Below are 11,130 nucleotides of genomic sequence, written 5' to 3'. Positions count from 1 at the left end.
GTGGCGAGGGCTGCCCAGGTAAGCCTGTGGATTTCCTCTGGTGACCCCTCAGCTTGCTCAGGGGGCGCCCTGTGCTACGCCAGGTTCACTGGGTGCACATGTCCGTGTTGTCCGGCTCCCGGGGTGCTGGCGCGGTGTGCTCAGGGGGCAGTGGTGGTGGCGGGGTCTGGGGCGGCTGCAGAGAGGGCGGGCGGCAGCGTGGGGCGGGGGCTGCCAAGGCAATCCTGTGCATTTCCTCGCGTGTCCCCCTCAGCCTGCTCTGGGGGCGGTCTCTGCTGCCCCAGGGTCCCTGGAGGCTTGTCCTCAGGTGATCCTGCTCCTGAGAGGTGGGCGTGGTGCAGTCAATGTGCAGGGGCGGGGGGCAGCGACAGAGACAGCGGGCAATGGGAGCAAGTACCTGGCTAGTAGTATGGGTCAGCCCCAATCCTGCCATCTCCAGCTCTGCTGCTGCCACTGCCGCCGCCCCGCCCCCCTGGCCATAGCCGGCCTGCCTCCCAGGGGCAGGCTGACAGGGGGAAACTCCTTCCAGGAAGCTCTGGCAGCAGAGGCCAGGCGGCGGGGGAAGTGGGAGCAAGTGGACTTGCTCACCCAGGACCGCCGCCCTGTCCCGCCTCCGCCGCCGACGCCGCCACCCCCACTACCACTACCACTGCCACTGCCACTGCTGCCCGCTGTCCATCCCGGGGGCCGAGGGCCGGGCTAAGGCTGCACCCTCCCTCCCCGCACCAGCATCAAGCAGCCAAGGCCCACTGGCAAGCGGTGTGCAGCTCGGGACCACCTATCCCATGGGCTCTGAGGAGGCATTGGGCTTCGGGGTGGGATGGGGGCGTGGGGGTGGGGCAGGGAATTGGAATGGCCTCAAGCCCCGCCCACCCGGCCGCCGGGGCCGCGCCCCTGGGAGCCAGGACTGCGTGCCTGCCGTGGGCCCGGGGCATCCCTGTCTAGCGGCTGTCGCCGTGGTGATCGGAGCCCGGAGCGCCCGGCTCTCGCGAGGAGAGGGCTGAGGGGGTCATCTGGGGTAGGGGTGCACTCCGGGTGTGCGGCGATCTGGCGATGAGGGCGGACAGGGTGAGGGGGAGGGGTTGCTGGGAGCGGAAGTGACCCGGCTGAAGGGTGGGGGCTCATTCCTAGGTGAAGGGTTAGGGGAGTATCTCCGGACGGTGGGGGGACCTGGGGTGAGGCCCGAGGGGTGAGCGCGGTTTACAGGGGCTGTAGCTCAGGACCGAGTGGGGCGCAGACCTGGGGCGGGATTTGGGTGTGAGGAGAAGCAGCTTTGTCTCGGGGGTGCAGTGGATCGGGGACCGGGCGTGGCAGGGGGTGGGGAGGCATTGACTGGGTGGGGGGTCGGCGAGCAGTGGTAGCGGGGCTGGTGGGGTGAGGCCTGGCCCTGGGCCCGTGGTGGTCCTACTTGGGGGCCGGGACCCTGGAGGAGGGCGTGGGGGGCCGCGTTGGTGTTGGGGACCCGGCCAGCCCTGGCCGCGGGCTGGGCTCGCCCCACCGCCCCACCGCCCCACCGCCCGAAGCTCCACCGGCCCACCGCCCGGCCCCACTCGCAGCATCCCTACTGCTGGAGTCGCAGCCAAGCCTCCATGCTGCTGTCAGGCGGGCGGGAGGGGGAGGGGCGCTGAAAGCTGCTCGTGCGCGCGCCCGCGCACGGACGCCAGGACGCCAGGGCGCTGGGGCGCGCCCAGAACGTGAGGAAGCTGGGCGGGAGCTGGGTGCTCCTGGACCAGCTCTCTGAGAAGGAAGGCTGCCTGGGGCTTCGGCTTCCCGCCGCTTGCTGTCGCCTCTGCTGCCGTCGCGAGCCAGGTAAGGGGGCGCTGGTGGGGGCGCGCAGGTCGGGGAGTCGGCGGGTGAGGCCTTGGCTGTGCAGTTGGGGAGGCGCCCGGGGGTGGGGGGAGGGGTGCGTCGGTGGGGTCCAGGCCGCGCGTCCAGGTTGGGACAGTGAGGCGTGTCCCGGGGCCCCCTGGCCTGGTTGGGGTGCCTTCCTCCCCCTCCTTAGTACTGGCTGAACCGCGCGGCTTTCTTGGCCGCCGCTCACAGGCGGCTTTGGCAAAGTGGGAGCAGCCCCGGGAGATGGGAGGGCGCGGGACGGCCCCGGGCCAGCCGAGACTGGCCCTCAGGCCTTGCGAGGCCTTCCCGCGCGGGTGGCCCTGCCCTGGGAGTGGAGGCCGCCCCGGACCCTGTGGGGCACAGGCGAGCTGGGGCAGAAGCAGGGGCGAGGCCGGGCCTTTGGGAGCTTGTTGGCCTCCCCCCGAGATCCAAAGCTTCTGACCAGTGTATTTTCCGTCTTTTGAGGACTCTCCCTCCTGTTTTGCACAGTGGCTGCAGCAAACGACATTCCCACCGACAGTGTAGGAGGGATCCCTTTTCTCCACAGCCTCTGTAGCCTTGGTCCTGTGTGGGCTTTGGAATGATGGCCACTCTAACTGGGGCGAGATGCCACCTCATTGTAGTTTTGCCTTGTATTCCTCGGATAATTAGCAACCTTGAGCCTGTTTTGTCATGTGCCTCTCATTGGTCGCTGGTGGGTCTTCGCTGGAGAATTGCTTCCTGAGGTCGTCTTCTGCCCATTTTTGGATTGGGTCGTCTTCTGTCCGTTGAGTCGGATGAGCTGTTTGGATATGGTGGAAATGAACCCCTAGTCAGTCTCCTGTTTGGCAAAGATTGTCTCCTATTTCGTAGGCCGTGGTTTAGTTCTGCTTCTGGTTTCCTTTGGTGTGCCAAAGCTGATGAATTCAGTTTGCTCCCGTTTGTGTTTGTATTTTTGCTGAGTTTTCTGTTGCTTGGGGAGACTACCCTAGGAGAAAATGGGTGAGGTGTACGTGGGATACTGTTTGGCCTACGTTTCCTACCGAGAGGTGTGTGGTGTCTTGTCTTACGTTTAAGTGTCTAAGCCATTTTGAATTTATTTCTGCGTATGCTGGGGCTGTACGCCCAGGGGCCGGGATTGGGGTAGGGGGCGGGGCGGCTGCAGAGAGGGCAGCAGCGAAGGACGCGAGCTGCCCAGGCAAGCCTGTGGATTTCCTCCCGAGTCCCCCTCAGCCAGCTCTCTGGGCGCCTTCTTCTGCCTCAGGGTGGCATTTGACATCTCTCCAGGTCAATGGAGTCCTGGGAGGCTTCCTCCAATACACAGAGAGACAGACATATAAATAGGCAGACACGCTAGTCTCTTTCTTTGTTATTAACAGATAGATACACTAACCTCATCCTCCTCCTCCATTACATAGGTACACAGATACATACATACAAAGACAGACAGGCACACACCAACACACACACACACACAAACAGAAGCCCCCTCCTACTCCTCAGTTAGGTAGGTAGATGGACACACCAATCTCCTCCTCCATGAAATAGATTGTCAGAGAGATATACACACACACAGCAGCCTCCTCTTCCTCCTCAATCAGGTAGGTAAGTAGATAGACACACTAGCCTCCTCCTCTAGTAGATAAAGAAACACCCAGACAGACTGAGAGACAGACACACTCACCTCCTCCAATAGAAAGACACTTAGACGAACACAGTAGCCTCCTCCTACTTCATTAGGTGCGTATGCAGACAGACAGACGGAAAGTCACGCTAGCTTCCTCCACCTCCTCCTCCATTAGATAGACAAATACAGAAATGGACAGACCCACACACACACTTACACACACACACACACACACACACACTACACTCCTTCTCCTCCTCAATTAGGTAGATAGACAAACACACTAGCCTCCTCTGCCTCCTCCATTGCTTAGATAGATTGTCAGAGAGATAGATAGGCCGAGAGAGAGACATACTAGCCTCCTCTTCCTCCATTCCATAGACACACAGAGACACACAGACATAGACTAGCCTCTCCCCTCCTCCAACAGATAGATAGACAGCCAGGCAGGCAGGCAGGCAGGCAGGCAGGCAGGCAGGCAGGCAGACGGACAGACACACTCACTACAGGCGGAGTGCAGTCAGGGGACAGAGATGGGGACAGGGTCCGGGGACTGGGGTGCCCCTGGTGAGCCAGAGGATTTTCTCCCATGTCCCCAACGGCCTAGCCTGGGGGCGACCGCCGCTCTCCCACGTTCCTCAGACTGAAGCCATTTAATCAGCCTGCTCTTGGGAGCGGGCGTGGTGCGGTCAGTGAAAGAGGTCAGTGGTGGAGGGGCCGGAGGCACTGCGGCTAAGGGGGCTGCCCTGGCGAGTTGGCAAGTTTCCTCCCATCTCCCCCTCTCCTTGGCCTGGGGACAGCCTCTGCCACCCCAGGTTTGCGGGATTGAAGTCTCCTTGTCAGCCAGGTCATGGGAGGCTGGGGAGGTTCGGTCAGGGGCTGCAGAGAGGAGGCGGGGCTGCCCTAGAAGCCCGAGGATTTGCTCCCATGATCCCTTGGCCTGGCCTGGGGTCGGACTCTGATACCCCAGGTTCCCTGGCTGCACGCCTAGGTGTTGGATGCCTCCCAGGAGGCAGGCGCGGTGCGCTGAGGGGATGGTGGCCCGGGGCGGGGAAGGGGAGGCTGCAGAGAGGTCAGCAGCGGTGGCGAGGGCTGCCCAGGTAAGCCTGTGGATTTCCTCTGGTGACCCCTCAGCTTGCTCAGGGGGCGCCCTGTGCTACGCCAGGTTCACTGGGTGCACATGTCCGTGTTGTCCGGCTCCCGGGGTGCTGGCGCGGTGTGCTCAGGGGGCAGTGGTGGTGGCGGGGTCTGGGGCGGCTGCAGAGAGGGCGGGCGGCAGCGTGGGGCGGGGGCTGCCAAGGCAATCCTGTGCATTTCCTCGCGTGTCCCCCTCAGCCTGCTCTGGGGGCGGTCTCTGCTGCCCCAGGGTCCCTGGAGGCTTGTCCTCAGGTGATCCTGCTCCTGAGAGGTGGGCGTGGTGCAGTCAATGTGCAGGGGCGGGGGGCAGCGACAGAGACAGCGGGCAATGGGAGCAAGTACCTGGCTAGTAGTATGGGTCAGCCCCAATCCTGCCATCTCCAGCTCTGCTGCTGCCACTGCCGCCGCCCCGCCCCCCTGGCCATAGCCGGCCTGCCTCCCAGGGGCAGGCTGACAGGGGGAAACTCCTTCCAGGAAGCTCTGGCAGCAGAGGCCAGGCGGCGGGGGAAGTGGGAGCAAGTGGACTTGCTCACCCAGGACCGCCGCCCTGTCCCGCCTCCGCCGCCGACGCCGCCACCCCCACTACCACTACCACTGCCACTGCCACTGCTGCCCGCTGTCCATCCCGGGGGCCGAGGGCCGGGCTAAGGCTGCACCCTCCCTCCCCGCACCAGCATCAAGCAGCCAAGGCCCACTGGCAAGCGGTGTGCAGCTCGGGACCACCTATCCCATGGGCTCTGAGGAGGCATTGGGCTTCGGGGTGGGATGGGGGCGTGGGGGTGGGGCAGGGAATTGGAATGGCCTCAAGCCCCGCCCACCCGGCCGCCGGGGCCGCGCCCCTGGGAGCCAGGACTGTGTGCCTGCCGTGGGCCCGGGGCATCCCTGTCTATCGGCTGTCGCCGTGGTGATCGGAGCCCGGAGCGCCCGGCTCTCGCGAGGAGAGGGCTGAGGGGGTAATCTGGGGTAGGGGTGCACTCCGGGTGTGCGGCGATCTGGCGATGAGGGCGGACATGGTGAGGGGGAGGGGTTGCTGGGAGCGGAAGTGACCCGGCTGAAGGGTGGGGGCTCATTCCTAGGTGAAGGGTTAGGGGAGTATCTCCGGACGGTGGGGGGACCTGGGGTGAGGCCCTTGGGGTGAGCGCGGTTTACAGGGGCTGTAGCTTAGGACCGAGTGGGGCGCAGACCTGGGGCGGGATTTGGGTGTGAGGAGAAGCAGCTTTGTCTCGGGGGTGCAGTGGATCGGGGACCGGGCGTGGCAGGGGGTGGGGAGGCATTGACTGGGTGGGGGGTCGGCGAGCAGTGGTAGCGGGGCTGGTGGGGTGAGGCCTGGCCCTGGGCCCGTGGTGGTCCTACTTGGGGGCCGGGACCCTGGAGGAGGGCGTGGGGGGCCGCGTTGGTGTTGGGGACCCGGCCAGCCCTGGCCGCGGGCTGGGCTCGCCCCACCGCCCCACCGCCCCACCGCCCGAAGCTCCACCGGCCCACCGCCCGGCCCCACTCGCAGCATCCCTACTGCTGGAGTCGCAGCCAAGCCTCCATGCTGCTGTCAGGCGGGCGGGAGGGGGAGGGGCGCTGAAAGCTGCTCGTGCGCGCGCCCGCGCACGGACGCCAGGACGCCAGGGCGCTGGGGCGCGCCCAGAACGTGAGGAAGCTGGGCGGGAGCTGGGTGCTCCTGGACCAGCTCTCTGAGAAGGAAGGCTGCCTGGGGCTTCGGCTTCCCGCCGCTTGCTGTCGCCTCTGCTGCCGTCGCGAGCCAGGTAAGGGGGCGCTGGTGGGGGCGCGCAGGTCGGGGAGTCGGCGGGTGAGGCCTTGGCTGTGCAGTTGGGGAGGCGCCCGGGGGTGGGGGGAGGGGTGCGTCGGTGGGGTCCAGGCCGCGCGTCCAGGTTGGGACAGTGAGGCGTGTCCCGGGGCCCCCTGGCCTGGTTGGGGTGCCTTCCTCCCCCTCCTTAGTACTGGCTGAACCGCGCGGCTTTCTTGGCCGCCGCTCACAGGCGGCTTTGGCAAAGTGGGAGCAGCCCCGGGAGATGGGAGGGCGCGGGACGGCCCCGGGCCAGCCGAGACTGGCCCTCAGGCCTTGCGAGGCCTTCCCGCGCGGGTGGCCCTGCCCTGGGAGTGGAGGCCGCCCCGGACCCTGTGGGGCACAGGCGAGCTGGGGCAGAAGCAGGGGCGAGGCCGGGCCTTTGGGAGCTTGTTGGCCTCCCCCCGAGATCCAAAGCTTCTGACCAGTGTATTTTCCGTCTTTTGAGGACTCTCCCTCCTGTTTTGCACAGTGGCTGCAGCAAACGACATTCCCACCGACAGTGTAGGAGGGATCCCTTTTCTCCACAGCCTCTGTAGCCTTGGTCCTGTGTGGGCTTTGGAATGATGGCCACTCTAACTGGGGCGAGATGCCACCTCATTGTAGTTTTGCCTTGTATTCCTCGGATAATTAGCAACCTTGAGCCTGTTTTGTCATGTGCCTCTCATTGGTCGCTGGTGGGTCTTCGCTGGAGAATTGCTTCCTGAGGTCGTCTTCTGCCCATTTTTGGATTGGGTCGTCTTCTGTCCGTTGAGTCGGATGAGCTGTTTGGATATGGTGGAAATGAACCCCTAGTCAGTCTCCTGTTTGGCAAAGATTGTCTCCTATTTCGTAGGCCGTGGTTTAGTTCTGCTTCTGGTTTCCTTTGGTGTGCCAAAGCTGATGAATTCAGTTTGCTCCCGTTTGTGTTTGTATTTTTGCTGAGTTTTCTGTTGCTTGGGGAGACTACCCTAGGAGAAAATGGGTGAGGTGTACGTGGGATACTGTTTGGCCTACGTTTCCTACCGAGAGGTGTGTGGTGTCTTGTCTTACGTTTAAGTGTCTAAGCCATTTTGAATGTATTTCTGCGTATGCTGGGGCTGTACGCCCAGGGGCCGGGATTGGGGTAGGGGGCGGGGCGGCTGCAGAGAGGGCAGCAGCGAAGGACGCGAGCTGCCCAGGCAAGCCTGTGGATTTCCTCCCGAGTCCCCCTCAGCCAGCTCTCTGGGCGCCTTCTTCTGCCTCAGGGTGGCATTTGACATCTCTCCAGGTCAATGGAGTCCTGGGAGGCTTCCTCCAATACACAGAGAGACAGACATATAAATAGGCAGACACGCTAGTCTCTTTCTTTGTTATTAACAGATAGATACACTAACCTCATCCTCCTCCTCCATTACATAGGTACACAGATACATACATACAAAGACAGACAGGCACACACCAACACACACACACACACAAACAGAAGCCCCCTCCTACTCCTCAGTTAGGTAGGTAGATGGACACACCAATCTCCTCCTCCATGAAATAGATTGTCAGAGAGATATACACACACACAGCAGCCTCCTCTTCCTCCTCAATCAGGTAGGTAAGTAGATAGACACACTAGCCTCCTCCTCTAGTAGATAAAGAAACACCCAGACAGACTGAGAGACAGACACACTCACCTCCTCCAATAGAAAGACACTTAGACGAACACAGTAGCCTCCTCCTACTTCATTAGGTGCGTATGCAGACAGACAGACGGAAAGTCACGCTAGCTTCCTCCACCTCCTCCTCCATTAGATAGACAAATACAGAAATGGACAGACCCACACACACACTTACACACACACACACACACACACACACTACACTCCTTCTCCTCCTCAATTAGGTAGATAGACAAACACACTAGCCTCCTCTGCCTCCTCCATTGCTTAGATAGATTGTCAGAGAGATAGATAGGCCGAGAGAGAGACATACTAGCCTCCTCTTCCTCCATTCCATAGACACACAGAGACACACAGACATAGACTAGCCTCTCCCCTCCTCCAACAGATAGATAGACAGCCAGGCAGGCAGGCAGGCAGGCAGGCAGGCAGGCAGGCAGACGGACAGACACACTCACTACAGGCGGAGTGCAGTCAGGGGACAGAGATGGGGACAGGGTCCGGGGACTGGGGTGCCCCTGGTGAGCCAGAGGATTTTCTCCCATGTCCCCAACGGCCTAGCCTGGGGGCGACCGCCGCTCTCCCACGTTCCTCAGACTGAAGCCATTTAATCAGCCTGCTCTTGGGAGCGGGCGTGGTGCGGTCAGTGAAAGAGGTCAGTGGTGGAGGGGCCGGAGGCACTGCGGCTAAGGGGGCTGCCCTGGCGAGTTGGCAAGTTTCCTCCCATCTCCCCCTCTCCTTGGCCTGGGGACAGCCTCTGCCACCCCAGGTTTGCGGGATTGAAGTCTCCTTGTCAGCCAGGTCATGGGAGGCTGGGGAGGTTCGGTCAGGGGCTGCAGAGAGGAGGCGGGGCTGCCCTAGAAGCCCGAGGATTTGCTCCCATGATCCCTTGGCCTGGCCTGGGGTCGGACTCTGATACCCCAGGTTCCCTGGCTGCACGCCTAGGTGTTGGATGCCTCCCAGGAGGCAGGCGCGGTGCGCTGAGGGGATGGTGGCCCGGGGCGGGGAAGGGGAGGCTGCAGAGAGGTCAGCAGCGGTGGCGAGGGCTGCCCAGGTAAGCCTGTGGATTTCCTCTGGTGACCCCTCAGCTTGCTCAGGGGGCGCCCTGTGCTACGCCAGGTTCACTGGGTGCACATGTCCGTGTTGTCCGGCTCCCGGGGTGCTGGCGCGGTGTGCTCAGGGGGCAGTGGTGGTGGCGGGGTCTGGGGCGGCTGCAGAGAGGGCGGGCGGCAGCGTGGGGCGGGGGCTGCCAAGGCAATCCTGTGCATTTCCTCGCGTGTCCCCCTCAGCCTGCTCTGGGGGCGGTCTCTGCTGCCCCAGGGTCCCTGGAGGCTTGTCCTCAGGTGATCCTGCTCCTGAGAGGTGGGCGTGGTGCAGTCAATGTGCAGGGGCGGGGGGCAGCGACAGAGACAGCGGGCAATGGGAGCAAGTACCTGGCTAGTAGTATGGGTCAGCCCCAATCCTGCCATCTCCAGCTCTGCTGCTGCCACTGCCGCCGCCCCGCCCCCCTGGCCATAGCCGGCCTGCCTCCCAGGGGCAGGCTGACAGGGGGAAACTCCTTCCAGGAAGCTCTGGCAGCAGAGGCCAGGCGGCGGGGGAAGTGGGAGCAAGTGGACTTGCTCACCCAGGACCGCCGCCCTGTCCCGCCTCCGCCGCCGACGCCGCCACCCCCACTACCACTACCACTGCCACTGCCACTGCTGCCCGCTGTCCATCCCGGGGGCCGAGGGCCGGGCTAAGGCTGCACCCTCCCTCCCCCCGCACCAGCATCAAGCAGCCAAGGCCCACTGGCAAGCGGTGTGCAGCTCGGGACCACCTATCCCATGGGCTCTGAGGAGGCATTGGGCTTCGGGGTGGGATGGGGGCGTGGGGGTGGGGCAGGGAATTGGAATGGCCTCAAGCCCCGCCCACCCGGCCGCCGGGGCCGCGCCCCTGGGAGCCAGGACTGCGTGCCTGCCGTGGGCCCGGGGCATCCCTGTCTAGCGGCTGTCGCCGTGGTGATCGGAGCCCGGAGCGCCCGGCTCTCGCGAGGAGAGGGCTGAGGGGGTCATCTGGGGTAGGGGTGCACTCCGGGTGTGCGGCGATCTGGCGATGAGGGCGGACAGGGTGAGGGGGAGGGGTTGCTGGGAGCGGAAGTGACCCGGCTGAAGGGTGGGGGGCTCATTCCTAGGTGAAGGGTTAGGGGAGTATCTCCGGACGGTGGGGGGACCTGGGGTGAGGCCCTTGGGGGTGAGCGCGGTTTACAGGGGCTGTAGCTCAGGACCGAGTGGGGCGCAGACCTGGGGCGGGATTTGGGTGTGAGGAGAAGCAGCTTTGTCTCGGGGGTGCAGTGGATCGGGGACCGGGCGTGGCAGGGGGGTGGGGAGGCATTGACTGGGTGGGGGGTCGGCGAGCAGTGGTAGCGGGGGCTGGTGGGGTGAGGCCTGGCCCTGGGCCCGTGGTGGTCCTACTTGGGGGCCGGGACCCTGGAGGAGGGCGTGGGGGGGCCGCGTTGGTGTTGGGGGACCCGGCCAGCCCTGGCCGCGGGCTGGGCTCGCCCCCACCGCCCCACCGCCCCACCGCCCGAAGCTCCACCGGCCCCACCGCCCGGGCCCCCACTCGCAGCATCCCTACTGCTGGAGTCGCAGCCAAGCCTCCATGCTGCTGTCAGGCGGGCGGGAGGGGGAGGGGCGCTGAAAGCTGCTCGTGCGCGCGCCCTCGCGCACGGACGCCAGGACGCCAGGGCGCTGGGGCGCGCCCAGAACGTGAGGAAGCTGGGCGGGAGCTGGGTGCTCCTGGACCAGCTCTCTGAGAAGGAAGGCTGCCTGGGGCTTCGGCTTCCCGCCGCTTGCTGTCGCCTCTGCTGCCGTCGCGAGCCAGGTAAGGGGGCGCTGGTGGGGGGCGCGCAGGTCGGGGAGTCGGCGGGTGAGGCCTTGGCTGTGCAGTTGGGGAGGCGCCCGTGGGTGGGGGGAGGGGTGCGTCGGTGGGGTCCAGGCCGCGCGTCCAGGTTGGGACAGTGAGGGCGTGTCCCGGGGCCCCCTGGCCTGGTTGGGGTGCCTTCCTCCCCCTCCTTAGTACTGGGCTGAACCGCGCGGCTTTCTTGGCCGCCGCTCACAGGCGGCTTTGGCAAAGTGGGAGCAGCCCCGGGA

Source organism: Vicugna pacos, unplaced genomic scaffold (genome assembly GCF_048564905.1).
Source record: "Vicugna pacos unplaced genomic scaffold, VicPac4 scaffold_21, whole genome shotgun sequence".
Classification (NCBI taxonomy): domain Eukaryota; kingdom Metazoa; phylum Chordata; class Mammalia; order Artiodactyla; family Camelidae; genus Vicugna; species Vicugna pacos.
Note: the sequence above shows the minus strand (reverse complement) of the source record.